General features: G+C 35.7%; 1 long non-coding RNA gene across 3 annotated transcripts; it reads right to left on the reverse strand.

Annotated features, from left to right (window-relative positions):
* Window positions 1-1,653: 1,653 nt before the first annotated feature.
* LOC116133717 lies at window positions 1,654-3,473 on the reverse strand. 3 transcript variants are annotated; one of them, XR_004128601.1, is made up of 4 exons: window positions 3,105-3,473; window positions 2,101-2,914; window positions 1,945-2,009; window positions 1,654-1,804 (listed from the first exon to the last, which is right to left on the reverse strand). It is a non-coding gene; the product is annotated as an uncharacterized LOC116133717 (long non-coding RNA). The 3 variants fall into 3 exon arrangements; XR_004128602.1 differs by lacking the exon at window positions 3,105-3,473 and having other exon boundaries at window positions 2,101-2,681; window positions 2,765-3,068; XR_004128600.1 differs by lacking the exon at window positions 3,105-3,473 and having other exon boundaries at window positions 2,101-3,068.
* Window positions 3,474-27,308: the final 23,835 nt, after the last annotated feature.

Consider the following 27,308-nt stretch of genomic DNA (forward strand, 5'->3'; position numbering starts at 1 on the left):
GATTTTATTGTGACAACATTTATTTTGTTGCATGTTTATTTATATGACAATATTGTTTGTCAAAAATTGTATAATGACGTAAAAAAATTAATAGTATGACANGTGCAACAAACATCATCTTTTTGTGAGCTTTCTGGGTAATGAGATTTATCGAGCAGGATTTGAAACCATGCTCATCACTATTGTACGGATTCATCGGAGATAGCTTAGTCCCCAAATGAAAAATAGAACTGCCTGTGACTCTTGGGGAGAAGCCTTAGATAATAACAACGATAGTAGAGTTCTTGTTGGTCAATTACCCAAGCACTTATGTCATCTTAGGAAGGCCACTATTGAACGACCTAAATGTAGTCACCTCAGTGCGGTGTCCGGCAATGAAATTCCCAACTCTGAAAGGAATCAGAATAGTCAAGAGTTGCCGAAAAGATTTTAGGGAGTGTTACAACCGGGCAATAAATGCAACACAAAAATGGGCACTCCCAAAGACCATGATAATTACTGAGTCCAAGCCAAAGCCCCAACCATTAGAAGATACTATTGATCCTCGCATTCATATATAACTACAAGAATTTAGGCTTCTTGCAACAAAATAATTTGTCATGATAAATATCAAAATTGTGACTATTTCACTAATGTGAGAAATTGTATTGGTCACCAGATTAGTCACATTAAACTCGTACTCTTAAGTGTATGATGACGAAAGAGCATTGGTCACCATAGCCTAATTATTAATTATGACAATAATAATTTGTCACTTTAAACTAATTTATTATAATAAATTATTTGTAACAATAGAAAACAATTTTTATCACTACAAGTAATATTTTGTCACAATTGATTTACATTTAAAGACCAAATGATAAGTTTTATAGTGAGAAAATAATATATTATGCCAAAATTAATTTTGCCAAAATTATGAATAGTGACTAAATTATTTGCTCATAATTTTAATAGTGACAAAAATTTATTTGTCATCGACTTTACTGTGACAACATTTATTTTGTTCCATGTTTATTTATATGACAATATTGTTTGTCAAAAATTGTATAATGACGTAAAAAAAATAATAGTATGACAAATAATTTTGATACAAATATTTTTACATGACAAATTTTTTATCGTCGAAATAATATAGGCATGACAAATATTATGTCATCTCAATAATGATAATTTATAAAGGCAGCTGATATTTAAAAGAGTCCGGAAACGAACTTTATCTTCATCCTCAGGATTTTCCTCTTCTTTGGCCATCTCTTCCTTTTCTTCATCTGGTTCTGAGTAAGGATTGACAAACATCTTGATCTCCTCCTACACAAATGAGAGAAAAACAACATATAATGAAGGCAGGATTCAATAAGTTAATTTAAGTCACAGTACTATGTTAGTTATGATATCAATAACTATGACCAAGAAAATCGGAACTTCTTTTTTGACACAGAGATCATCAGCCTTTCTTACGAGTCACAAAATCCAGAACTTGGGGCTACTGCAGATCCACAAACTCGGTAGTCAGTACAACATTCAAGTAGGTCACTACAATTTGGACATAGAATTGAGATCTTGCAAGGAGTTCAAAGTTTTTACATTATTCTTTTCAATATCACTTTCAAGTTCTACAAGCTGGAAGGTACACAAAGTGTCATAAAAAATAATTCACAAACCAATCATGGAAGCACTAAACAAAAGTGTTCAGGATTAACACCTCAAATTTCTGGTCTTCATGAATTTTTATCATATCTGATCGATCTTCTCCATCTTTAGAGCAATCAGCCTGTGGAACCTCTATAGCCTTCCCTTGACCCAACTAAATAGTACACAAAATCCATCATCATCAATTGCTTCAGTTAAACAACAAGCTTGAGCAAATATTATTTTTCTAACCACTGAAGAACTAGTTTGAAGCAAATAGTAAAAGAAAAAAATTGTTGTCAATGGAGAACCAACCTGTGATGCACCTAAATCCAAAGAGCAATTCAACTCTTCAAGATCACTCTCCAGTCTATTGGAATCTGCAAACTCAAATACCCACACATCACACATGGATACTGAGTACGAAATTGTGTAAATATATGTGCAACCCAGGTATATAAAATACCTCACCTTCTACACGGGATCTGTAAGAGACTCGATTTCATTAGAGATTTTACTACTTTCAGCCTCCACAGTAATATCACTCCATCTATATTTATGCAAAAGTGGTACCTTGAATAACTGACAAAGTATTAAGGTATCTGCATCGAAATTGTTTAGCCAAAATTACATTCGGTTCATTTTATACCGACAAAGTATTAAGTATGTACTAGAGTTCCGGATGATAACAGAGTTTCATATGCTCAAGAGATTCTACAAATTAAGTTTACCATTCTACTAGATGTTTATGCACTCAGATTATAGAAACTAATGAATTTGAGGAAATTGTGCATCAGATTCTAAATCCTTCAATTGTTAATCCTGCTGGGAAATTAATCTCCTTTGGTAACACCAAGTAATTGTTATAGCAGGGCCACAAAAGAGGTTTCTGTTTTCAAGTGTTTTCTTTTAATTGTATATAACTAAGCTTTAGAGAAGCAATTGGGCTTAAATTTCGTAAAAAATTGAACATGTACACTTGTTGGCATTGTCTCTAATGCATGAAATGGCGAGGCCATGAAAACCATGAATCAATCAGCTGTTTGTGCCACCTGTGTGTTTAACAGAAGAACATGGAACATGAGTTGATAGAAACAAAAATGCTAGCTAACAGAGAAGGCACAATAACTTAAACCTGAATCAAAGAGAAGGAAAAAGATTATGGCAGACGTATTAAAGGGAGGAGGTATGGTTCACTGCAAAGACAAGTGTGGCTGTCCTGTTCCAGGTCCCGGTGGTCTGACTTGCAGGTCAATCGCATTCCCATTTTCTTTACTCGGAAATACTTTAAATACCCAATTTAAATCAATTATACACAGAAAAAATAACTGACAAAGTATTAAACCTCCGAAAAAATATTCAAGAAACAACACCAAACGAAAAGAACCGTACAAACCAATAAAAATTGCATTAAAACTAAAGCAAGATAACAAATAAACTGAAGTTTCAAAAAAAAAAGAATCTTGATTAGATACCTTAAAAGAGAAATTAAGTGCAACAGAAGGGTAATAACGAAGCACACTGCTACCATTGCCTCTCCAAAGAGATAAAAAGGCCTTCTTCTCGGACTATACGAACAATACAATCAAGCATACCCTTAAATTTTCTTCGTCCACTGCCAACAATGGTCAGGTTGCTGTCTTGGGTCTGCAACAATAGTTTCGCTCCCTCGATCGGGGCCACAATCGTGTGCACTACACCGCCCATAACCGCCCCCGCCACCAGATCATGGTGAAAGTTGCTCAACCATTTGTACGGCGTTGATGATTTTGACCCACGCTTTTCTGGGTCCTCATCATCTTGGCCCATTCTTGAAAACTCTTTGTTTGTGTAAGCTAAAAATATGAAAGGGGAAATTGGGAACTAGGGGTTGGGAATTAGGATGGGTTTATATAGGAATGGGTTTTTAGTAATTAACTTAAAATATTTGGTCATTTCTTTAGTTCATGATTTTTTTAACTAATTTTTTATTTATTAGTATATTTCGTATTTTGTAGCAGCTAAAATTTTAGTTGCCAAACACGTTAATTTAGAACTAGCTTTTTTCGTTGTCAAATAATTATCTTGGTTGTCCATGATTTTCCTTTAACGGGAATACGAAAATGAAAATTAGGTAGGACTATGAAAATTTCAATTAATTTTGCCGACTAAATTCAATTTAGCTGCTATAGATACATTTTTACAACTATTTTTAATATGCGTAAAATACTTTATTGATAAATATACCTTGGGACCTATGTAATTAGTGTAAAAAACTTGAATATTTCGATTATTTTGTTATTTTGTAACTAATCAAAATAGTTACCAACTAATTAACAGATATTTGTCATCTAATTTAGCTACTATGGTGTAGTTGTCAATAATTATTTTTTATAATAAAAAATTTAGATGTGAAATAGCATATTTAGATGCCAATTGTTCTACTTCATTGGAAAAAGTTTTGCCCAAAAATTGCCAACTAAACAAAGTAGTCACTAATGTAAATTGTTGTGTAACTAATCAAATAGTCGCATAATATTAATTTTAGACTCCAAACAGGGAAATAATGGCCCCCAAAATTTTATCCCCTTTTGCCGACCAATTGCATTTTAGTTGTTAAATGTGGGGCATCTGTAATTAGTATTAACCAATTGCCAAAAATTTGGTTACAGAATGTACATTTTCTTGTAGTGATTTGACTCAATTATTTTGTTGTTAATATCTCAATTTTAACATTTATAAATGATAATTTATTTTTTTTGGTAATGATAAATAATTATTTTGTGATAAATTAGTTTGTAATTATAGCATGCATTACTAAATATATGGACTAAAGTTTTTATGACAAATATGTTTGTCATAATAAATAATTTATCTGGGTGTTTAAATTTTGACTCAAACATTTTGTCATTAATACCTTATTTCAGCATATATTATGACAATTTTTTTTTGTAATAATAAATAAATTCTTTTGTGACAAAATAATTTATAGTTATAGCATGTATAACTAAATCTAGTGACTAGAATGTTTTATGATAAAATATGTTTGTCACAATAAACAATTTTCCTATGCGCCAAAATTGGACTCCAAAAATTAGTGATGAAATATTATGATAAAAATGTTTTTCTTCACTATATTTCTTATGGGTTTCTTTGTTGTGATAAAATATTATGACAATATTTTTTTTAGTCACTGTATATTCTCTTTGTCATATGTAATGTGATATTTCTTTATTTTGTCATAATACATATATTACTAGTGACAAAATAACATGTGATAAAATTAATTTTGTCAAAATATAATATATTTCTTGTAATGATAAAGAGGAGCCTACAGTAGGGCCAACAGAAGAGTTATGAGAAGTACCTGTCAACGAGAAAGATACAACTCGCGTTTTGAAAATCGGGAGTAATTTGAGCAGTGAGTTAGAAACAATTTAGAATTTAGTGTGATTCCTAAAGAAAAACCTTGATGTGTTCACCTAGGTTCATGCAAACATGGATCAGCCTCAAAGTAACGTACCATAGACTGAATGTCGACCTTGAAGCTCATCCGATAAGGCAAAAGTGAAGGTTTTTGGACTTTGAGCGATCTTGAGTGCTCAAAGATGAAGTTGATAAGCTCTTAAACATCAACTTCATAAGAAACATCAACTTCATAAGAGAAGTGAAGTATTCAGATTGGCTCGTAAATCCAGTCTCAGTGAAAAAGTCGAATGGCAATTGGTGGACTTGCGTCAATTTCACAGATCTTAACAGAGCTTGTCCCAAAGATAACTTTTTGCTACCCCGGATCGACCAGTTAGTAGATGCGACAGTAGGGAACATACAATTGAGCTTCATGGATGCATCCTCAGGATACAACCAAATCCTGATGCATCAACCCAATAAAGAGTACACTTCCTTTATTACTGACTTGGGTATTTACTGTTACAGGGTTATGCCGTTTGGACTGAAGAATGTTGGGGTGACCTACCAACGTTTAGTAAATCAAATATTCGCTCAACGGATTGGTAAGACCATGGAGGTGTATATCAACGACATGATCATCAAATCAAAGATCACATAAAGCTACATTGAACATCTGGACAATGGCGTTGCAATTGCGGCCCTACTTCCAAGCACATACTGTGCATGTGCTCACCAATTTTCCACTAAAAAAGGTGATGCAAAAGGTTGAAGCATCAAGGAGATTGATTTAATAGACAATGAAGTTGGGCCAGTATGACATTAAGTACTTCCTGAGAACAACAATCAAAGGCCAGACATTGGCATATTTTATTTCAGAGTTCTCATACCAGCCCGAAAGGGAGTCAAGCTCGCTTGAAGCAAACACTTCAGAAGAAAACAGACTAATGGAAAACAAGCTTGACAGCTTGTGGCAATGGACATTATATATAGATGGGTCCTCAAATGAAAATGGGGTAGAAGCCGAGCTCCTGCTTGAAAGTCCTAAAGGGGATCCAATTTGGGTTGTAGTTAGGTTCGGTTTTGCCGCCTCAAACAATGAAGTAGAATATGAGGCCATGCTCGTAGAAGTTCATCTGGCCAAAGAAATGGGGGTAGAATCGATCAAAATCTATCGTGATTCTCAACTCGTCGTCCATCAAGTCTTCAGGGAATACTAAGTCAAATAGGAAAGAATGGCATCCTATCTCCGAAAGGTAAAATCCGAGCTTGGACATTTTAAAGGTTATACAGTGCATCAGATTCCCAAGGAACAAAATTCAATGGCCGATGCTTTAGCTCGCCTGGCCTTAGCAATGAGCAAAGAGACTACGGACTCTATCCCAGTCAAATTTCTACCAAGTCCAAACATCATCACATCAAAAGAAGCGATCTTGGAAACAGGCAAAGACATAACTTGACGTACTCAACAATGGCGTACTTAAGAGATGGAATAGTCACTGAGGGAAGAAATGAAGCTAAGATCCTCCGAGCAAAATCAACTTATTATACGCTTATCAACGAAAGGTTGTATAAGCGAGGCTACAAAACCCTGTTTTTGCGGTGTGTAAATCATAAGAATGCGGAGTACATTCTGAGAGAAATCCATAAGGGGATCTGTGAAAATCATGCCGAGGGGCGATCTTTGGCATATAGGGTACTTTACCAGGGATACTATTGGCCGATAGTTTTAGATGATGCAGCCGACTTTGTGCGAAAATGTGACAGGTGTTAGAGGCTTGTAGATATTCCACGAGTTCCACCTCAAGAATTAACAACTCTGACAAGCCTGTGGCCATTTGCAATTTGTGGGATCTATCTAATAGGTCTGTTACCTCAAGGAAAGTGAGGTGTAAAGTTTGCGATGGTTGTCATTGACTATTTCACCAAGTGGGCAAAAGTCAAGCCTTTGGCAACTATAATATCAAACAAGCTGAAGGGTTTCGTCTACAAAAACATCGTTTACAAATTTGGAATCCTGCATGCCATCATCACTAACAATGAAAAATAGTTCGAATATGAAGATTTTCAGTCATTTTGTGAGAAGCTCAGCATCAAAAAAAGCTTCTCTGCCATTTACTGCCCTCAAGCTAATGGTCGGGTAGAAGCAGTGAATAAGGTGACCAAGCACATCATAAAGAAAAAGCTCGATCCCCTCAAAGGAAAATATGCAGATGAGCTACTCGAATCACTATAGTCGTACAAAACCATGGCCATAAGCTCGACAAGAGAGACTCTGTTCTCGCTCACTTATGGATGCGAGGCAATGACCCTGGTAGAAGTCGGGATTAGCTTCTTTCAACAAGAGGTCTTTAATAAAGAATCAAACGAGGATATGCTTCATTTGAAATTGGACTTGATCGAGGAACATCGGGCTAAGTCTTAATTAAGAGTAGCCTCATACTAGCAACGAGTGAAGAGATACTTCAACTAGAAAGTTAAGAACCAGGATTTTGAGGTAGGAGATCCAGTCCTAAGGAAGATCATTCTTAGAGCACAAAATACAAACTTCGGGCCACTTGGGCTCAAGTGAGAAGGTCCTTTCTGGATCTCAAAGAAGCTCGCACTAAGAACTTTTCACTTGGAGTATCTAAACGACACAGTCGTATTGCAAGCATGGAATGTCGAACATCTGTGGAGGTATTATCAATGAATATCTCAAGTCTAGTTCGATTATTAAGTTTTAATTTTAATTGTTAGCATAAGTTGTAAGGCCAGTTATGGTCGATAAATGCTCAATAAATAACAAGTACTATTTAGTGTATCTTTTTGTATTTGACATGTTCATTAAGATCATAATCAGAATGATCATTACTAAAGAAACTCGAAGTCTGAAGCTCGAAAAGGCGGCCTAGTTACCTAGCCAAGCCATAATTCGAGCTCAAAGGTATATTCCCCGACTTGACGAAGAGAAACTCAGAAAACAACTAAGAAAAGCACGTCAATGAGAAAGTCAAAATAACTCATTGACTAAGACTCAAGACGGGCAACTAACCCTAGCTCGACATCATTATCGAGAAAAGACTCTCAAGGAGTGGTCGAAAAGTTCTTAAGAAAGCAAACAACGCATAACTTAAGAGCAAAATTCGATTTTATCAATTAGTTCGGTAAGACAGACTACTATGACTTCGCAGAAAGAACTATAAAAGCAATAAATAAAACATCGAAGAATGTGATCGAACAATTTTCCTTCATTGATTGATTTGTCTAACATTACAAGGAAAAAAGAAAAAACAATATTCAGAAAGACCTACACTATCGAGCTTAATCTAGTGCTGAAGTTGAAGAAGGATTTGTTGGTGGCACTTTCGAAGCAGAAGTGTCCTTCGCAGCTTCAGGGTCACCAGTGGGAAACTAGGTTGGAGCAGGCAAGGTCGCATCCTTTATCATAGGTTTTTCCTCTACCTCATCCTTACCATCCGTATCAGACTTGGAGCTAATAGAATAGACAAAGTCCAAGGCCGCAGCTTCAACCTTCATCCTCTCCACCTCCGATGTAATATTTCGGAGGAAGATAAGAGAAGTCAAGTGAGGGATAGGCCTCCAAGGTGCACTAGATCAGGAAGACTGACGTATCCTGGGCATGTTGGATGACCTCTCCCGTTAGATGATTCACCTCCGCTTCGGCCTCCTTACTGTTTGCCTTGTTAGAGTAGGTGTCCTAGAGCCAATCAATTATTGTAAAATTGATTATGTAATAAATATTTATTTATCAATAAAAGGCATATTCTTCTATATCGTGTATGTAATGATATATGTCATTAGGATGATAGAATTGTGACGAGGGTATCAAGTGTTTCAAATCTTGGTAGTGAGAACTCTATGATCACATATGGTGGCCATTCTATAAACTTCCGTAGCCCCAGTATTATTTTGACCAAGGACACAGATAATACAGTAAGGATATCATAGTGTTGAACGACCCTATCGAAAGGTAGTGACTGATCTCACTTATCAAGGTTATTTGCCGACAACCTGGTGCAACGCATGAGTACTTGCTAGAGGCAAGTTCACTGGACAGACCCACTATAGGATTCCATATGGATGGTAACCCTAGTATCTATGGAATAAATCCTCTAACGGATGGTAGTGCATATGATCCTTAAACTTGAGATCACCGAAGCGTCTTGTGCACCAATTAGTGTAGTTTAACACTAGCCCAACGTAGTTCTATTCAGAGCTATCAATACGGTAGTAATTGGCTACATTGAGAAGTGTATCGAGACAATGATGGATCGACAAAGGATTCATCACTCCTAAGTACGGGAGAAGTTATCTCACTGGGTAATTCAGTAAATGGGAATGACATTAAATCTGTGGCCACAGTGGGATTGAGTTGATACTCAATCCATTTTAATATTCATGTCATTGGTCTAATAACTGAATACAAACATGTCGAGGATATATGAGGTTGAACTATTTATGTACCTCAGTCTGGATCAGATAACAACTGATGAAATGATTTGATTGCATGGTAACCATACCGTTGACAGGCTGTGGTTTCGCTAAATCCAAATCTATCAGGTGGTTATGATGCCTTACTAGGGGGCCAATCTTGGTCTGTGTGTTGTGAGACGATTAATTAGTGTTAATCACGATACTATGCACTACTGATATGATAAGGAGCCTACGGGTCACACACTTAGAAGATAATTTAAGAATCAATTTGTGAGAAGGGTATTTTCGTCTTTTAGGATGAAAGGGTATTTTGGTAATTTCATAGTATAATTAAATTTGTTGAGATTGTTGCCTGTATTTAATTTTAATATTAAATTAAATTAGTGAGATTATATTTAAATATATCTCTGTATATATTTAAATGAATTATTATTATTAATTAAATATTATTATATTATTATATATTTTAATTATAATAATAATTAATTAATTAAAATACCATAAAAGGTGTGTTTGGTTGCAAGGGTGAACTAAGGTTGGAGCCTATGGCTATTCTTAAGTAGAATAGGGTTTTAATTGTTGCACTATATAAGTGCAACTTAAAATTAAAACATAAGGAGAATTATTCATTCAATTAAAACCCTAGCCACCCTATCTCTCTCTCTCTCAAGAAGAAAACTTTTCTTGTTCTTCTTTCTTGATTCTTGAAGCCCTTGATTGTTCTAGCAAAATAATCAAGGGTTCTGTAGACTATCTTCGTGTGGACTTCTGTGAGTGCGATCCTACTTTGGATTAATTAGCAAAAAATCACGTGAACAATAGATATGAACAATAGACGGTGAACAGTAATCGATGAATAGTGTTTGTGTCCGAAATCAGAGATATTTGAAGGAGCCTCCAAACGTACGTAAGTATTCTAATCCTTGAATGGATTTAATTTATACAGATTTTGTTTATAAACATGTAAACTGTATAATCTATACTCGGATCTTGGCAAAGAGGTAATTGATTTACCGATTGAATTTTTGTTTTCCGCTGCATATGGTAGATCAATTACTTACTTGTGGTAGAAAGCTAGCTATCTCAAGAGATCAGGTCTTTCTCCAACTTTTTGACCCTCTCCCGAGCTTCAGCAAGCTTAAAGGCCAACTTGTTGTTGGCGCCTCGCTGCTACTCTAAGTCTTTGGTTGTTTTGTCCTTTACAACCTAAACCTGGTAGAGTTTATTTGCGAACTCCCTCTCCTTGGCCACTAGGGCGTCCGCCTATTTTTGTTGCAACTGGTTAAGCTCAGCCCTCAGCACCCCATTCTCCTCCTCCAACTCCACAGTCCTTACCAAGGCTTCTTCTAGGGCCTTGTCTGATTCCTTTTGAGCCTTGTCTGAGCTTGTGAGTGAGGCATGAATCTCTTGGTAGAGGAGTTGAGCCATCATGCAAGTATGAAAGAAAGAAAGGTTAAGATTAACTCCAAAAAAAAAAAAAGGAAGGCAGTCAACAAAGAGTAAAAAGTGGGCTACTTTACCTTGGTGGCCATGCTCGTAGTGCGAGAAAGCATCTCATGTAGGGGATACCTTTAGTATAGCTCGTAAAGCCTCGTGGATATTGCCTTGTTCACCACATTCATGCCCGCGGTGAAATGCTTCAAAAGCTGGCTAATAAGTTTTCTGATTTTAGCCTCGAGCTCAAGATTCCTCTACTCTTCATTGCGCTGACGTGATGAGCTTCTCCTTTCACTCATATGCTCAAGAGCCTTCCTAGTCGAAGCTGGTTTCTTCTTGTCCGAGCCTTTCACCAAGGCGTGGCGATCCGACAATACCTTCTTCAAGCCTCCCACAAGCTCGATGGTTTTCTTCTTCAAGCCTTCTGCTGGCTCGATAATCTTCTTCTTGAAGCCTTCCTTTGGCTTGAGAACTTTCTTTGCTGAGCTCTTTTGGAGCTCAGAAGTATTCTTCTTTTCAACCACCTTGGTCACGATTGCAGGCTTCTTGGAGCTGGAACTGCTTCAAGCTTGCCCCGAGCCCTCTTAATTGGGGGCTATGAGGTTCCAACCCCCGCCTGTTTGGTCGCAGCCCTAGGCTGCTTTTTCTCTGTAGCCAACCTGCAATTGTCTTCTTCAAATTCTAAGGTTTCTTGGCCCACATCTCTACAAGAACAAGTATGTTGGCACACAACCAAGAAGAAAGTGAAAAGGCGAGCTACTTTACACTTATCAAAAATGGTTTGAAACTCCACTGGATTTGGGCAAAACCTAAATGCTCTCAGATAAAGAAGCGTTATTAGCTTCATCATGTTGCGGCAACTTACGAGAAGGTTGCTGAAAGCTCCGCACTGACTCTGGTTTGCTTGACGTCCCTGCAAAAGGAAGCAAGGGCTATTAGAAGTCAACCAATAAAAACCACAATAAAAGAAAGAAGCAAGAGCCCATAGGCTTCATCAGCAAAAGCACCATTGCCCTCAAAGCAGTAGAAAAAATACTCGGAATCCTAGTTTCGAGCTTTATTGGGGACATTGATCAACCCGTCCAAACAGGTCTTTCTCGCTTTGTAGAGATAAAAAGTGTCGCCCTAACATTTCTTCAATCTATATAGATGGACGAGCTTGTCTACAGATAGCTCGCCTATCTTCTCTAAACCGTAGGCAATGAACATGCCTACCATTATTATGTAAGAATTCCCTATGAATTGAAGGGGAGCGATGTTAAAACAGTCTAAAACATCGAAGATAAATCGGTGAGTTGGGATAGATATACCACACCTCAGAGAGTCTTGGAGATCGCCACCCACCTGTGGGGTAATACTTCCGTAAAAGATCTCTCAGAATGCGAAGAGGTATTCGCGCGGGATCGCATAGCTCTCCCTTATCTGCCCTAGATCATCTTCGGTGATCGAGGAGGTCAGATCCTTTCTAAACCAGATTACACGGGGACTCACATTAGGGTTTTCCTCACTCAAGTTTAGCGAGTTTTCGCCCCACTGCTCGCAGTCTGCTCGAGAGCCATGATAGCAAGCTCATTTCGAGTTCTTTCCCCACTACCAACTGAAGCTGCTAGGGAGCTCTCTACGAATAGTCTCTCAATGCTAACGTCGCGGGAAGACATCTTTAACCAACTTGCTCGTGGGTACCTGAAACAAGAAAACAAGTGTCAAATGTCAGATAATAGGCGACCTTCCACACTTGCCTCTGGTTCAGCATCCAAAAAGCTCGCACAAAAGAGACACGAGTGAGCTATCAAGATTCCACTGCACCCACAAGAATTCTAGTGAGGATTCTAGTGGCCACTCATCAAGATACTCTTAAAACCCAAGGTTAAAGGGTTTTTCAACCCAAAAGGCTAACCCCCGCGATAACAGCCACCCCGACAGCAAAAAACTTCAAGAAAAAACAAGAAGAGGGTTGTAAAGAGAACTTACTAAAATGCAGGTGACCGGAAGGTACGCTGGAAAGTCATCGTGAAAACAAGAGGTAGATCAGAGAAGAAGAAGAACAGCAGAAAAGCTCTCAAATTGCAAGATGAGAAAATACGTCCAAACAACCCTTTTATAGTGGCGAGCGGAAGCCAAAATGGCAAAAGTCAATCTAGGCCTTAATTTGCAACGAAAAGTGACTGCCAAAAGTCGATCACATTTAATGTGACATGTCAGCTTAAAAATTACCTTGTGCCCCTCATTTCAAATTTCAAATTCAACAGCATACAACAAAGGCTAAGTCTCAGGTATGTCGACTGACGCAAATGTCAAGTGATGAAGCTCGAATAATCTCAACGACCTATGTGCGAGTTAATAAACAAAGGAATTCATCTGACGGGAAAATCAAGCAACTTCATTCTTCAACTCGACACGACCTCCGAACAATAGGGGCAGATGTTGTGTGTGATTTTTCCATGAAGCTCGTAATCTTGAAAGCTCACAGATGTAGTTCGACCCAAGACCAAGCTTGACCTAGAATTAATACGATCTAGAGTAAGTTCGATCCTTTGAAGCTTGTCACCAACCTATCCTAATAGTTGTTCAACAAAATCAGAGATAAGCTTCAATCTCGGATATTTTGGAAGGTATAAGATCAACACCACTAGCAGCTCAATCTCGCACTCAATCATGAAGATCCCAAGATTGCAAATCAACTCTGATCATAATCCCGAACTTATCTCTTTTCCTTTTTACACAACTTGTATAAAAACCCCTTCAAACTATGAGAGAGGGGTTAGCAATTTCATTAGGCTAATATACTTGTTATTGTAAGCTCTCTAAAGCAATAAGATAACATGGACGTGGCTCTTCTACCTTGCCAAACCACTTTAAAAATTGTCTTGTGTCATTACTTGATTGCATTGTCTATATTTCCTTTGCTGATTTCATTAATCAGCACATCATCCCCTCCGATTCCGCCAAAGTCAATCGGTTCTCTCAGGTTGGTACGAATTTTGTATTACAAAATAACTAAAAGATAACAACAAATTAAACAAATCCTAATACAAATCAGCTAAAATAAAACTATCAATATCATAATCTAATTTGTTTAAAATTGAGGTAAACCCCAAAATAATTAATAAATAAATCCCAAAAATCCCGAAATATGTTTTTGATCTATCATTAAAATGGTATGGTAACATTCTTCTGCCTTAAAAATTCTTTGACCTCAAGGATCCTTTTTGATAACTTCAGGCAATAGACAACAATAACTTAATATGAGTTTGCGATAAAATTAGTTCAAACAAATTCTACTTTTCCAACTGCAGTGGCTTTAGAGTAAAATTGGACTGCAACGGCTTGAGGGAAGATTGGAAGATAGTAGCTTGAATAATGCAGTTGTCATGAGTGCAAGGGTTTAATGAGGCACTAATCTTCTTGTTTTCCTTAGTAAATTGATCTATTAATTGATCCATCTTACTAATAGTTTATTGAACAAATTTTCATTTCATTCATAAATTTTTGTTGGCCTATCGCAAAACTGCCACGGAGCTCAAGTTTCTGATTTGTGGTCCATACATGAGCTCTAATACCAATTGTTATGATTAATCACAAAATTGTAATAAAATAGTGTTACTTTGAGGGAACTGAAGATCTCCATTCAAAAGATATCAATACTTTTTCTTTATAATTGATTGACCCCTTCTTTTATTATGAACATTATTAAATAAAAACAATAGTTAACAGTACTAACAAATAAATAAATCCTAATACAAATCAACTAAAATAAAACTTATCAGTATTCTAATCTAATTTATTAATTTGAGATAAGCCCCATATAGTAATAAAAAATCCTAACAAATTCCTATAACTGTTTTTTTAACCATTATCAAAATGGTCTTAACATAATACTAAGAGTTATGGGATTTTCTTAACATTGATACTAATTTGTTAGGTTCTTCTTTATGTGATTGAATATATTTCGAAACAACGGTGTAACCGGGCTCTTGGACAAAGGTTGATGTAGTACCTATGCGGCTTACGCTTAGCCACAACCAAGATTACCTAACATCTTATTGTAAGTGTGGTGACACATGCAACATCATCTATTTTAATTAACTTTAATATTGCATAATTTTTGTGAATTAGTTAGTGCTATGGTTTGGAAATCACCTCAATTCTAGGGGGTTTAAATCATAGTATTAGAAACAAGTAATTCCTAATGAATCAATGTCATGAAAATCTAAAAGTTTGAAGATTTAATCATGTTAAGAATTTAAGCGAGTGCCCATGATGATGTTGTAAAGATGGCACTTATCTTTGTTTTAGAGCATTAATGTTGAACAAACCTAACAAAAAGGTTATGGTTTGAAAAGAATAAAGATAGTTACAACAATTTTTACTAATTTTTTTCTCATAAATGCGACGTGATAATTTACAATTGGTTGGCTGATTATCAAATGAGACCCATTGTTGAGCAGGTGGATCATTGCGAGCTATTCAATTGTTTGTTAGAGAAATTTTATGAAAGTTTTTGTCTACCCAGTATTACTCTTTGAGAAATCATTTTGGGTAGATAATTTAATTATTTTAACTTTTACAATAATTTGGAGAGTGGTTGGGCCATTCTGGATATTCTTTGTTGGCACATCGATTTTAAGGATTGTAGGCTTAAAGATATAAGGAACTTGTGCACCTTGGTGTAGATTCGGCCCAGTGCGGGTTCGGCCCCTGGTCCATTCAACCAGCCCATGCTTGGAAAATAAGGCCGAGGTTATCCAAGGCACCCAGATGTACATATTAAGTTTTACAAAATTCAATAGCCTCCAATATAATTAAATTAAATTAAACCCCTTAAAAATTACAAACAACCCCTAAAGTTCCAGAAAGTCCCATAAACTGCATCCTATTACCTTTATGATATAAAATTGCAATAACACCCATAAAGTTCTATAGTCTCGTTATTCATAAAATTAAAAAAAAAAAAAAAAATAAAACAAAAAAAAAACCATAATCACGTCATCCAAACTTAGCCTTCACCCTGCATAGGCCTGGCCCGGGTTTGTAAACCCGAGCTTACATTAAAAAAAAAAAAAAAAGGCAAACCCGGCGGCACAAGGACTCCTACATTGGCTCATCCACAATTAATCTCTCCTGTGACAAACTGGGCTGCAGGGAGAAAGAACTCGTTTTAAGCCTCTATTTATGCTTCTGTTCTTCTTTCAGACTTCAGAGTAGCTGAATACGAGTTGATCTCTCCTAGTCCTAGACTCTGTTTGGGGGGAATTCCTTTAGCGTTTTAGCGGTGATTTAATAGTTGTTTGCGGTGTGTGAGAAGAGCTGCTAGCTAGAGGTGCAGTTGGCGTGTTAGGGCGGTTATTGTTAGCCTTGTAGCGGTACAATTCCCTCTGTTACTTTTGTATACGTTTAAAGCTTTTTTCTTGACAGAGTAACATATAGCTACACCAACAACCGTTGCATGATTGCACTCTGTATAAAAGTGTCATAGCCTCCATCATTGAAGCTCAGATGCGGTTCATGCAAATAATTTCAAACTATTACAAAAGAACTGAGAATAGAATCTCATATAATTTTTTACCCTGGGATTGGGTTCGGTGTAAAATATATTGATGTGCAGGCATCAATTGATTTCTGAAGATAAATTTTGGCGTCAAATTTCTGCTATTTTTTCTAATTGGCCCATGGTCTACTGAATGACTGCTAACTTGGTATTAGCATGGCCACTTCTCCGCCTGCCAAGCATGCATTTCAAGATCTCGTTCCCACTAACTTGAAATCGAGAGAAATATTTAAGCTCTGAATATAGAACATAGACCTTTATTTAATTTTACATGCATATATTACAATCTGTTATTTTGAGAGTGATGTTGTGGATCAGGCCCCCCGGGACTTCTCTCGTTGCTTCCTGTACTGCCGTTTCTGAATGCCTCTCTGGCAATCTGTTTCGTAGTCTCAATTGATGAACTTAGGTTCTTCCTCCTCTCCGCAAATGCAACAAGTGTGCGGCTTTCGACTCTTGCTGATAGTCAAAGGACAAAGGTAATAAGGCAAACAAGTGTTTTAAACTTATTCATTCTACTCATTAGGTGGTTTGTGTAGTAATTACAGAAGTTGTAAGTTTTAGCTTTTATAGACGACCTTAAATTTAACTTATATTTTAATGAATGTTAGTGGAGGATGGATATTCAATCAGCACAAAGTTGGTGTCTCTTACGTGAAAAGGCCGCTTTTCTTGTTGGTCCAGCTAAAATTAACTGTCCTGATTCTATCTCCTACGTCGGATTTGCAAGCTGATGCTGATGCTGATGCCTACCATATTTTCAACTATGAGGTGTCCATTAATTAACCATATTGTCGATTACTTACGCCCTGTCAATTTCAAGCAAATCTTGGAGTTAGAATATGCATGCTTTATGAACGATAGGACACTTTGTAAGTACACTAATATTATTTACTCTTTCTTCATATGAATCATATCTGATCCTCAAAGTATGTGTTATTGTCGCTATGTACACGATAATCAGTGGATGGCGAAAGTTGATTATGCACAATGTATAATTACTTAAAGAGAACTTAACACTTAAGCATATGTAATAAAGGAAAACAGATAGCATCTTCCTGGCACTCTGTTTAGCACCTGCAAATTCATCACTTTCCGTTAAATGGGTTCCACTGAAGACAAGTATAACACCTCATAAGATAAAACGGATAAGTTCATCGAACAGATCGAAAGAACTACTTGAATATTTAATATAAGTGATTATACCTTTTTAAACTTCACCTTTTATGTGTTGATTATTGCTGATATAAGCACACTGTCATCAACCCAGCTGGCTATAGTACCAATAACTGGTAAATCATCGTGAAATAACTAATCTCTTTCTAAGTTATGCCAACCCTTATGCATCTTACTGGTAAAGGAGCCATGAAGCAATTCATTCCTCAATCTTTCTCAAAGAGAACACTTTTTAATAAGCTTATTAGGTGAAGATGCATGAAACCCAGTGTGAACGTTTTGGTCTTAGCTCCATCATAGTTAATTGATTTTCATTTATTATTATTACTTTTTTGCATGCGCATATTGCTACATCGATAAAACAAAATATAATAATATAAAAATAACTAAAATGGCGTTGCCTTCTGGGAAGTGGGAACTACCAAAGGCATGATCTTTAACTTTCTAGTAAAAAATTTCTGTTCAGTTCACTTTTTTAAATGCTTTATTAATAAATTTGGTAGCGGCAACACCCTGTATAGGCTTCGTACATATATATTCAAAGGCCTATGATAGTAATAAAAAAGGATTGAATTAGTTGATTCCCGTACAAGTAGATGTCAAAATTTAGTGCTCAAATTGTACGTACGTACCAATAGTTGTAATTTTACATCTTCTCTACAATTTTTGTAATGGCAACTATATATGGGTTTGGAAAAGTCGTGTACATTTATTCGGCCTAATGATTAAGGATCCTCATATACTTTAATGTTATATTAAGTATTTATGGTGGTTCTCCTGGCTAAGTTTCACTATCAATGTAATATGTCGTAATATGTTACTGGTATAAACTAGTGCGCAAGGAAAAGTCAACAGAAAATGCTCCATAACTTTGAAATTTATGTGATTATTATGTGTGTGTCCCCAATCCCCATAATCTGATTGCCTTTTTAACCCCCGAAGAGAAGATTGAACTTTATTGGAACAACATCAACATATTTAACTCTGAGTTGATCCAAGGTTAAAAGTTTTCTTATTTCTTGGTTATTAGGTTTAAACTTAGTCATCTATCATATAACAAATATTTATCTATTCTTTGGGTCTATAGAATAGGCATTAATGTGGATAGTTTGTATGCGCTTAAACTGGTCCAAACACCCTATTATAGAAAAAAAAAAATCAGAAACATATTGATAAGACTTTGATGGACCGCAACGTTCGCAACGTGCCATCAAAGAAATCCAAAATATCATGCATGAAGACATGTACGCATTTCAAGTTGTTGTGGGATCATTTCATAGTCAAGCTTCTACACCACGTGCAGGAACGAGTCATAATAGTGGTAAAGAGATAAAAGCTGTTGCATTGATTTAGCTTTCTCCTTTGTTATTTTTTTATTTGAATTTATTTCATACGGTGTTAAGGACCTTTAGCTTCGGCGACATATGCTGAAAGTTTGTTAGATTTATTTGTATTTATTGCTCATCGACATCAATAAGGATATCAAATATTTTTAACTCAATTTCTTTGTGTGGTCTATTCTCCACCCGAAGAGAATACTTGTATAATTGCTGTAGTACACGAATCTTTGACTGGGACCTAGCACATCGATAACTAAATTGAAGTATTTCATTTACTAATAGTATAAAAATGATAATATAGATATCTACCATCCCAGACTTGTTGCAATAGGTTCATGCCAGCCCTCATATTTCGTTTACCTTCCCTATAACCAGTGGGAATGATTTGGCACGATTATCCTTGGATTTAGAATGCAAAGTTCAGATCTAGCAAACAAGTGGAAAATCCAAGATGAGATAATCGCAGAAACTTATGTTAAGCACTTTTTTAAAATAATTGATCAGGATTATTGTAAAAGTTTGAATAGAAATAATTGTAACCACTAGTTGTTATTTTTAATGCAAATAGATATTCAAGTTGGGATAGATATCCAGCTGTTTTATAATTGAAAATGAGGTAGTGCCCATTATATTTACGGCTCCATTAGTGGCTTGTCAATGTTAATGTTCTATACGGTTGGTAAGAGCAAAGTGCATTAGCCATATCTTAGCATTGGAGGAGCCGTTGTTTTTTTCTCTCAAGGAATTTCTTTAGGCATTGGACATGAAAGAGACACCATCTTCGGTTTCTTCCCCCAAAGTCCTCCTCCTGTCCTCCACAAAGTCTTATTCCCAATTCATAAAAGGTTCCAGTTGTAGATTTTCTTAATTGCACCAAAATAAATCCAAGCCTTTTGTAGTCTTTTTGTTTTGATTGGTCATCACATTTATAGCATCCGATAACTAGAAGATTTAGTGTAGGTCAGAGACACAGTGCTAGCTTTAACTGAGATTTGCAAAATAGGCATTAAGCAGCTGATCGTCCAAAACTCTGCGCAATGTCATGTCATGCTATAGTAAGTGAGAGCTACGACAAATAACTGAGCATTAATTATGTATACGATGATGCGCAACAATCATTAGTCAAGCTATTGCAACCGCAAGTCGTGCTTTCCCAATTGACTTATTGATATTGTGGTGAGTGTTATATATATATATATATATAAAAGGACTATTCATTCAACTTGATCATCTTTTTCTTGATATCAAGACACAAGGATGTTGCACTTTAAAATCCGACTTTCTTTATTATGTTAATGTAATAGATATAGTTCTTTAGATAATTGTATAGATTTTCAAAAGTACTGACTCCGTTTAAACTTATTAATGGCTCCTGAATCTAATTAAGGATGGTAGTGTTACTTAGTTTGGGAGAAAAGTGGGTCTACAGATGTTACTTCAAACCTCAAGGGTGTCTGACTACATATATCTCTTATTCAATGTGCATAAAATCTTTTCTGGTAATTGCCATGGTAAAGCAAACCTTGAGAAAAGGTCTATTCCACTTGGAATCAATGGTAATTGAAGCTTAAATCAGGTTAGAAAGCATGGATATATGGTAAAATTGAGCTCAAATTTTCATTTAGGCATATGGATTGTGTTATTTCTTTTTTCCAATAAAGTTTCTTGTCATGTTCCTTCACAATTATAAGTAAAAGGATACAATCGGGAAATAGTTGTTCTTAAGATATAGTAATTGTTAATTGTTCCTTGAAAAGCAGTTAATATCACCCTGGTTACTTGTATAGTACAAGGGAACTGTAGTAGAAGAGTAAAAAACCTACTGAATAGAAAAGAAAAGAAAAATATATCGCATTCATAATCCTATTGTAGTTGTGGTTTATCTGCTTATTGCTACATAAAACACAAAAGAAAATTTGACTTGATTAATTTAAGGATGATGTGGTTTACTTTTCCTTTCCATATTCTTTAACTACTTGGAAAATTGCTTGCGACTTAGTTATATTATATAGGCTCCAGCCTGCAGGCATAATATAAATGATATGGCTAATTAATGAACTCCATCTTCTCCCATATGAAGCTTTAACATATCTTCTTGTGGGTACTCTAAATGAGAGCATATATAATTTTTAATTAATAACGCTATTGAATCGGATTTTTTTCTCGATCGTTTGATCAGCAATCTAGTATGTATTACTTGACTGAAGATGTAATTTATTCTCGAATAATGCTATATTTACACTATCCTTTACACAATTTTTATTACATCATAATGTAGTTCTACACAAATTTTTAATTATTTTTAATTTTTAATATTATAATAGAATTATTATTAGTAAAATGGTCATAGTGTAATGAAAATGGTGTAAATGGTGGTGTAAAGGTAGCATTACTTTTTATTCTCTACATTATGAAGGATTCCAACACAAACAAAGGAATCCCTCTTAACCAAAGGATAATATAGTTTATAGTTCTTTATCTTATCCATAGCAACCACTAGTTCTAGGTAGCTAACTTAGAACCACTTCATGTTGTTAATTTTCAGTTACCCATGATAGCTGTTGTTATTTTTGTAAATATGTTACCTTGTTATGAAGTGACAACCTCATGTATAGTTCTTGTCCTGTGTCAGTTGGTATAAATTTTCTTATTCTTTCCTACCGAGGCAAGCTGTATGTTTTATAACTTATTAAATAGTACAGAAACCATTCATAATTCAATGCAAAATCTTGATGATCATATAACCATTTCTTTATGTACATACCACGAAAAAACAAAAACAAAAATATGCAACATTATATATATATATATATATATACATAAGCGTTTCAAATTGAATGCTACCAATCGGACAATGATTAGAATATATTCTCATTCTTCCTTCTAATCATTGTCCGATTGCTAGCACTCTATGTAAAACACTTATCAGTACGTAATATTGAACTGGAGAACTTAAGGATATACTTGCCCCACTCACTACATCTTCTATTTCACCTGCTAGGATATTACCCGTAACTACTATTTTTGCTTCTTAGTAATCTCATAGAAATTATTGTTACTGATTCTTTTTTTTTTTTTTTTTTTTTTGTTTTGTTGTAACCAGAGTGTCCGGACCAACTCGCGCACATCTCAACTAATCTCCAAAATTTATTAAATACCTTACAAATCTAAAGGACCAGGTTAGTCACAATGTTATTGTGATAGGTAACCCCAAAGTTTGAATCCAGAAACTCAAAGAATGAATCAAACCTTCTTAACCACCTGGCTAACCCCTTAGGATATTGTTACTGATTTTTGGAGTGATGTTGCGGATCAGGACCTCCAGGGCTCGCTCTTTTCGATTCATATAGGCTTTTGTTTTTGTCCTCGTTTTCCAGCCCAGTGTTCAAAACTTCATCCGCATCTTCACCCAGCAATCGAATCAGCCTGGTTAGGTTCCTTCCCTTTATGTGTGAGTGAGAACTGAACAGAGGACGAGTTTGACACAATTCGAATGAAAGGAAAAATATGAGCACTAGACAGACACAAAATCTCTTACAAGACATTTTGTTATCAACAATGCTGAAAATGATTGCAATATGCTTTCTAATCAACAATACTGAAAATGCTTGCAATATGTTTTCTGTTAGAGATTGAAACTAGGATGGGTGCCATATATATAGATGAACACATATTCACAGTGCCCAAATTTTTTCTTTTGTTTAATCAATTAAGTGGGTGGAATAGGGACATCGGCCACAATGTAGCATTTGTTTTTTTCTTTTTTCTTTTTTGTTTTGTGGCTATATGGTTGTACTCTTATGAGTTCTTTTCCTTGATCACACAAAAACTATTACCGGCCATGTGAATTCAAATGCAGAGCTAACCTATCAAACTTATTTGTCAGCAAAAGAAACCCAGGAAACTCTTTAGTTGGATAAACTTTATCTATTTAACTCCGTCTCTTCACTGAACCCCTTCCAGTTGCCACACCAGGGGGCAAATATGGTTAACTTTTATGTGTGAAGCTGCAAACTGGCGTTGGAATATTTGTAGAATCAACAATCTACATCTTAATTAACCAATGCAAGCTTTAGAATGCCCCAATTATAAATTCAGTAGATGCGTTTCAGATGAAAATGGTGGCAAGAATCGTTCTTAAATCTGCCACTACAGAGAAGCAGCCCTTCTATGGCCTTTTGATTCTTCCCATTGGACTGGAGTAGGATGAGTCACATTCTTGGCTTATTGCGGAGCACTTCTAAGTACTTCCAAATTCTTTGTTGTTGTGAGTATTAGCTTTTCCTTCCGACTAATTAAAAACAAATTGAATCATCCTCTGCTAACTTTATATAGTATATTGTAGCTTTTCTATTAATCCATGTAGCTCAATAGACAGGCCGGCTGCCGTCTTTCAGAAATCATGATAAGTCCTTAATCAGTGCTCCTTTTGGTCAAAGTTTAAGGTTATAATTGACCGAAAGTCGTAGAAAAACTAGTAGTTCTATAAATCATATAATATAGTCCACATTGTGTTTGAATTAAAACACTATTTTAGTCTTCAGTTGTGTCTTCGACAGTCCTTTGTTTTCTTCTTCATTTGTTATAATCCCAGCCTCAATCCCAAACATAATTGTTTAACGTAGTGGGAGGGAACATGCTAGATAAGGGCAACGTATTATATTTGTTTGCATATATAGGACGAATTCTCACAGCTTTCCTAGGGTTTTCAGGAAATATGTTAAGACCCCAACATTTTGAAAACCATAGCTGATTATACTATGCTTCTGATAAAGTATAAGTCATACACCATGACCCTTACTTTTCGAAAAGGATTGCTAATTAATCTCCCAAAGTTTTTGACAGTTAGCTCCACTATTCAGAGTTAGTCTCGTAATTTGGTAGGTTGATATTTAAGGAAAAAATTTTGAATAGTGACAATCAATGATTAGGAACTCAGCCGTGTGACAACCCGACCAGGGGACCGAGTCACGATTTGACCGGTCTAATCGATTTGACCAGCGGTTTAATCATCTATCTCATAGGTTTAAAATCTAGCAAACACACCCCTGATAAGTACACATTAGTCCCTTTAGGTTTGAAATCTAGCAAAAAAGCCCTGTAGACAAGTGACGATCGGCAACCAATTGATCTTTGGGATGATGGGGGTTTGGTGGGGAGATGTTAGTGAGGCAAATGGAGGGGTCGAGGGTGATTTTTCAGCGCCAGGAACGACAAAAAAAAGTAAAATAGCGAAACCTTAGGGGTGACCGATGACAATCGACGAGCAATCAAGGTCAAGGGTGATAGAGTTTTTGGTGGGGAGATGTTGGTGAGGCCAATGGAGGGTTCGGGGGTGATTTTAGGCACCATAATCCTCCGAAATGAGGGAGAAAGTGCTGGAATGTGAGAGAGGTAAGTGGAAGGAATAGGGAGTGCTTGTAAATTTGAGATCTGATTTTCTGCCTTTGCCAATTAAGCCGGTGAAGGCCTCAAGTCCTCTAAGTCTCTAACTAGTTAAACCGATCAGGTTCCTAATCAGTGGTGACAATAATTGAGTCAAAAACGTTGTGACTCGAGCTGTGGGAATTTTAGAGAAAGATGAAGGTTATCATTAGTAAGTTAAGGTGCCATGTCGACACCATTAAAGTCTAACGACAAGAAGTTTGTTTAATGGCATAATCATCAGCAGAAAAAACACATAAATTTACTGGTAAATACTAGTGCGCAAGGAAAAGTCAAACAGAAAATGCTCCATAACTTTGAAATTATGTGAATTATTACTGTGCTGTGTCCCCAATCCCCATAATCGATTGCCTTTTTAACCCCCGAAGAGAAGATTGAACTTTTATTGGAACACAACATCAGAAACATATTTAACCGGGTTGATCCAATGGTTAAAGATGTTTACTTCATTTCTAAGTTATAGGTTTAAATAAAGTCATCTATCATAATAACAATAGATTTATCTATTCTTTGGGTCTATAGAATATTCAATTAATCTCGTGGATTAGTTGATATGCGCTTAAACTGGTCCAAACACCCTAGTATAGAAAAAAAAAAATCAGAAACATATTGATAAGACTTTGGATGGACCGCGACGTTCGCAACGTGCCATCAAAAGAAATCCAAAATATCACATGAAGACATGTACGCATTCAAGTTGTTGTGGGATCATTTCATAGTCAAGCTCTACAACCACGTGCAGGAACGAGTCATAAATAGTGGTAAAGAGATAAAAGCTGTTGCATTGATTTTAGCTTTCTCCTTTGTTATTTTTTATTTGAATTTATTTCATTACGGTGTTAAGGACCTTTAGCTTCGGCGACATATGCTGAAAGTTTGTTAGATTATTTGTATTTATTGCTCATCGACATCAATAAAGGATATCAAATATTTTTAACTCAATTTCTTTGTGTGGTCTATTCTCACCCGAAGAGATACTGTAATTAATTGCTGTAGTACACGAATCTTTGACTGGGACCTAGCACATATCGATAACTAAATTGAAGTATTCATTTACTAATAGTATAAAATGATATATTAGATATCTACCATCCGAATTGTGCAATAGGTTCATGCCAGCCCTTGATTTCGTTTACCTTCCTATAACCAGTGGGAATGATTTGGCACGATTATCCTTAGATTAGAATGCAAAGTTAGATCTAGCCAACGAGTTGAAAATCCAAGATGAGAAAATCGCAGAAACTTATGTTAAGCACTTTTTAAATAATTGATCAGGATATGTAAAAGTTTGAATAGAAATAATGTACACATAGTTGTTATTTTTAATGCAAATAGATTTCAAGTTGGGAGATATCCAGCTGTTTTATAATTGAAAATGAGGTAGTGCCCATTATATTTAGGGCTCCATTAGTGGCTTGTCAATGTTAATGTTCTATACGGTGGTAAGAGCAAAGTGCATTGCCATATCTTAGCATTGGAGGAGCGTGTTTTTTCTTCAAGAATTTAGGCATTGGACATGAAAGAGACACCATCTTTGGTTTCTTCCCCAAAGTCCTCCTCCGTCTCCACAAAGTCCTATTCCTAATTATAAAAAGTTAGTTGTAGATTTTCTAATTGCACCAAAATAAATCCAAGCCTTTTGTAGTCTTTTGTTTGATTGGTCATCATCTTTATAGCATCGCATAACTAGAAGATTTGGTGTGGTCAGAGACACAGTGCTAGCTTTAACTGAGATTTGCCAAATAGGCATTAAGCAGTTGATCGTCCAAAAACTGCGCAATGTCATGTCATGCTATAGTAAGTGAGAGCTACGACAAATAACTGAGCATTATATGCATACGATGATGCGCAACAATCATTAGTCAAGCTATTGCAAACGCAAATCGTGCTTTCTCAATTGACTTATTGATAATGTGGTGGTTATATATATATATATAAAAAGGACTATTCATGAACTTAATCATCTTTTTCTTGATATAAGACACAAGGAGTTCACTTTAAAATCCGACTCTCTTTATTATATCAATGTAATAGATATAGTTTTTAGATAATTGTATAGATATTCAAAAGTACTGACTCTTTTAAACTTATTAATGGCTGCTGAATCTAATTAGGATGGCAGTGTATTTAGTTTGGGAGAAAAGTGTCTACAGATGTTACTTCAACCCTCAAGGGTCTCGTCTGCATATATCTCTTATTATATGTATAAAATCTTTTCTGGTAATGCATGTAAAAGCAAACCTTGAGAAAAAGTCTATTCCACTTGGAATCAATGGTAATTGAAGCTTAAATCAGGTCAGAAAGCATGGTATATGGTAAAATTGAGCTAAATTTCATTTAGGCATATGGATGTGTTATTTCTTTTTTCCAATAAACTTTCTTGTCATGTTCCTTCACAATTATAAGAAAAGGATACAATCGGGAATAGTTGTTCTTAAGATATAGTAATTGTTAATTGTTCCTTGAAAAGCAGTTAATATCACCCTGGTTACTTGTATAGTACAAGGGAACTGTAGTAGAAGAGTAGAAAAACTACTGAATAGAAAAGAAAAGAAAAATATATGCATTCTAATCCTATTGTAGTTGGGTTTATCTGCTTATTGCTACATAAACACAAAAGAAAATTTGACTTGATTAATTTAAGGATGAGTGGTTTACTTTTCCTTTCCATTCTTTAATACTTAGAAAATTGCTTGCGACTTAGTATATATATAGGCTCCAGCCTGCAGGCTAATATAAATGATATGGCTAATTAATGAACTCATCTTCTCCCATATGAAGCTTTAATATCTTCTTGTGGGTACTCTAAATGAGAGCTATTAAATTTTTAATTAATGACGCTATTGAATCGGATTTTTTCTCGATCGTTTGATCAGCAATCTAGTATGTATTACTGACTGAGATGTAAT

This window comes from Pistacia vera, unplaced genomic scaffold (genome assembly GCF_008641045.1).
Source record: "Pistacia vera cultivar Batoury unplaced genomic scaffold, PisVer_v2 Contig272, whole genome shotgun sequence".
Classification (NCBI taxonomy): Eukaryota; Viridiplantae; Streptophyta; class Magnoliopsida; order Sapindales; family Anacardiaceae; genus Pistacia; species Pistacia vera.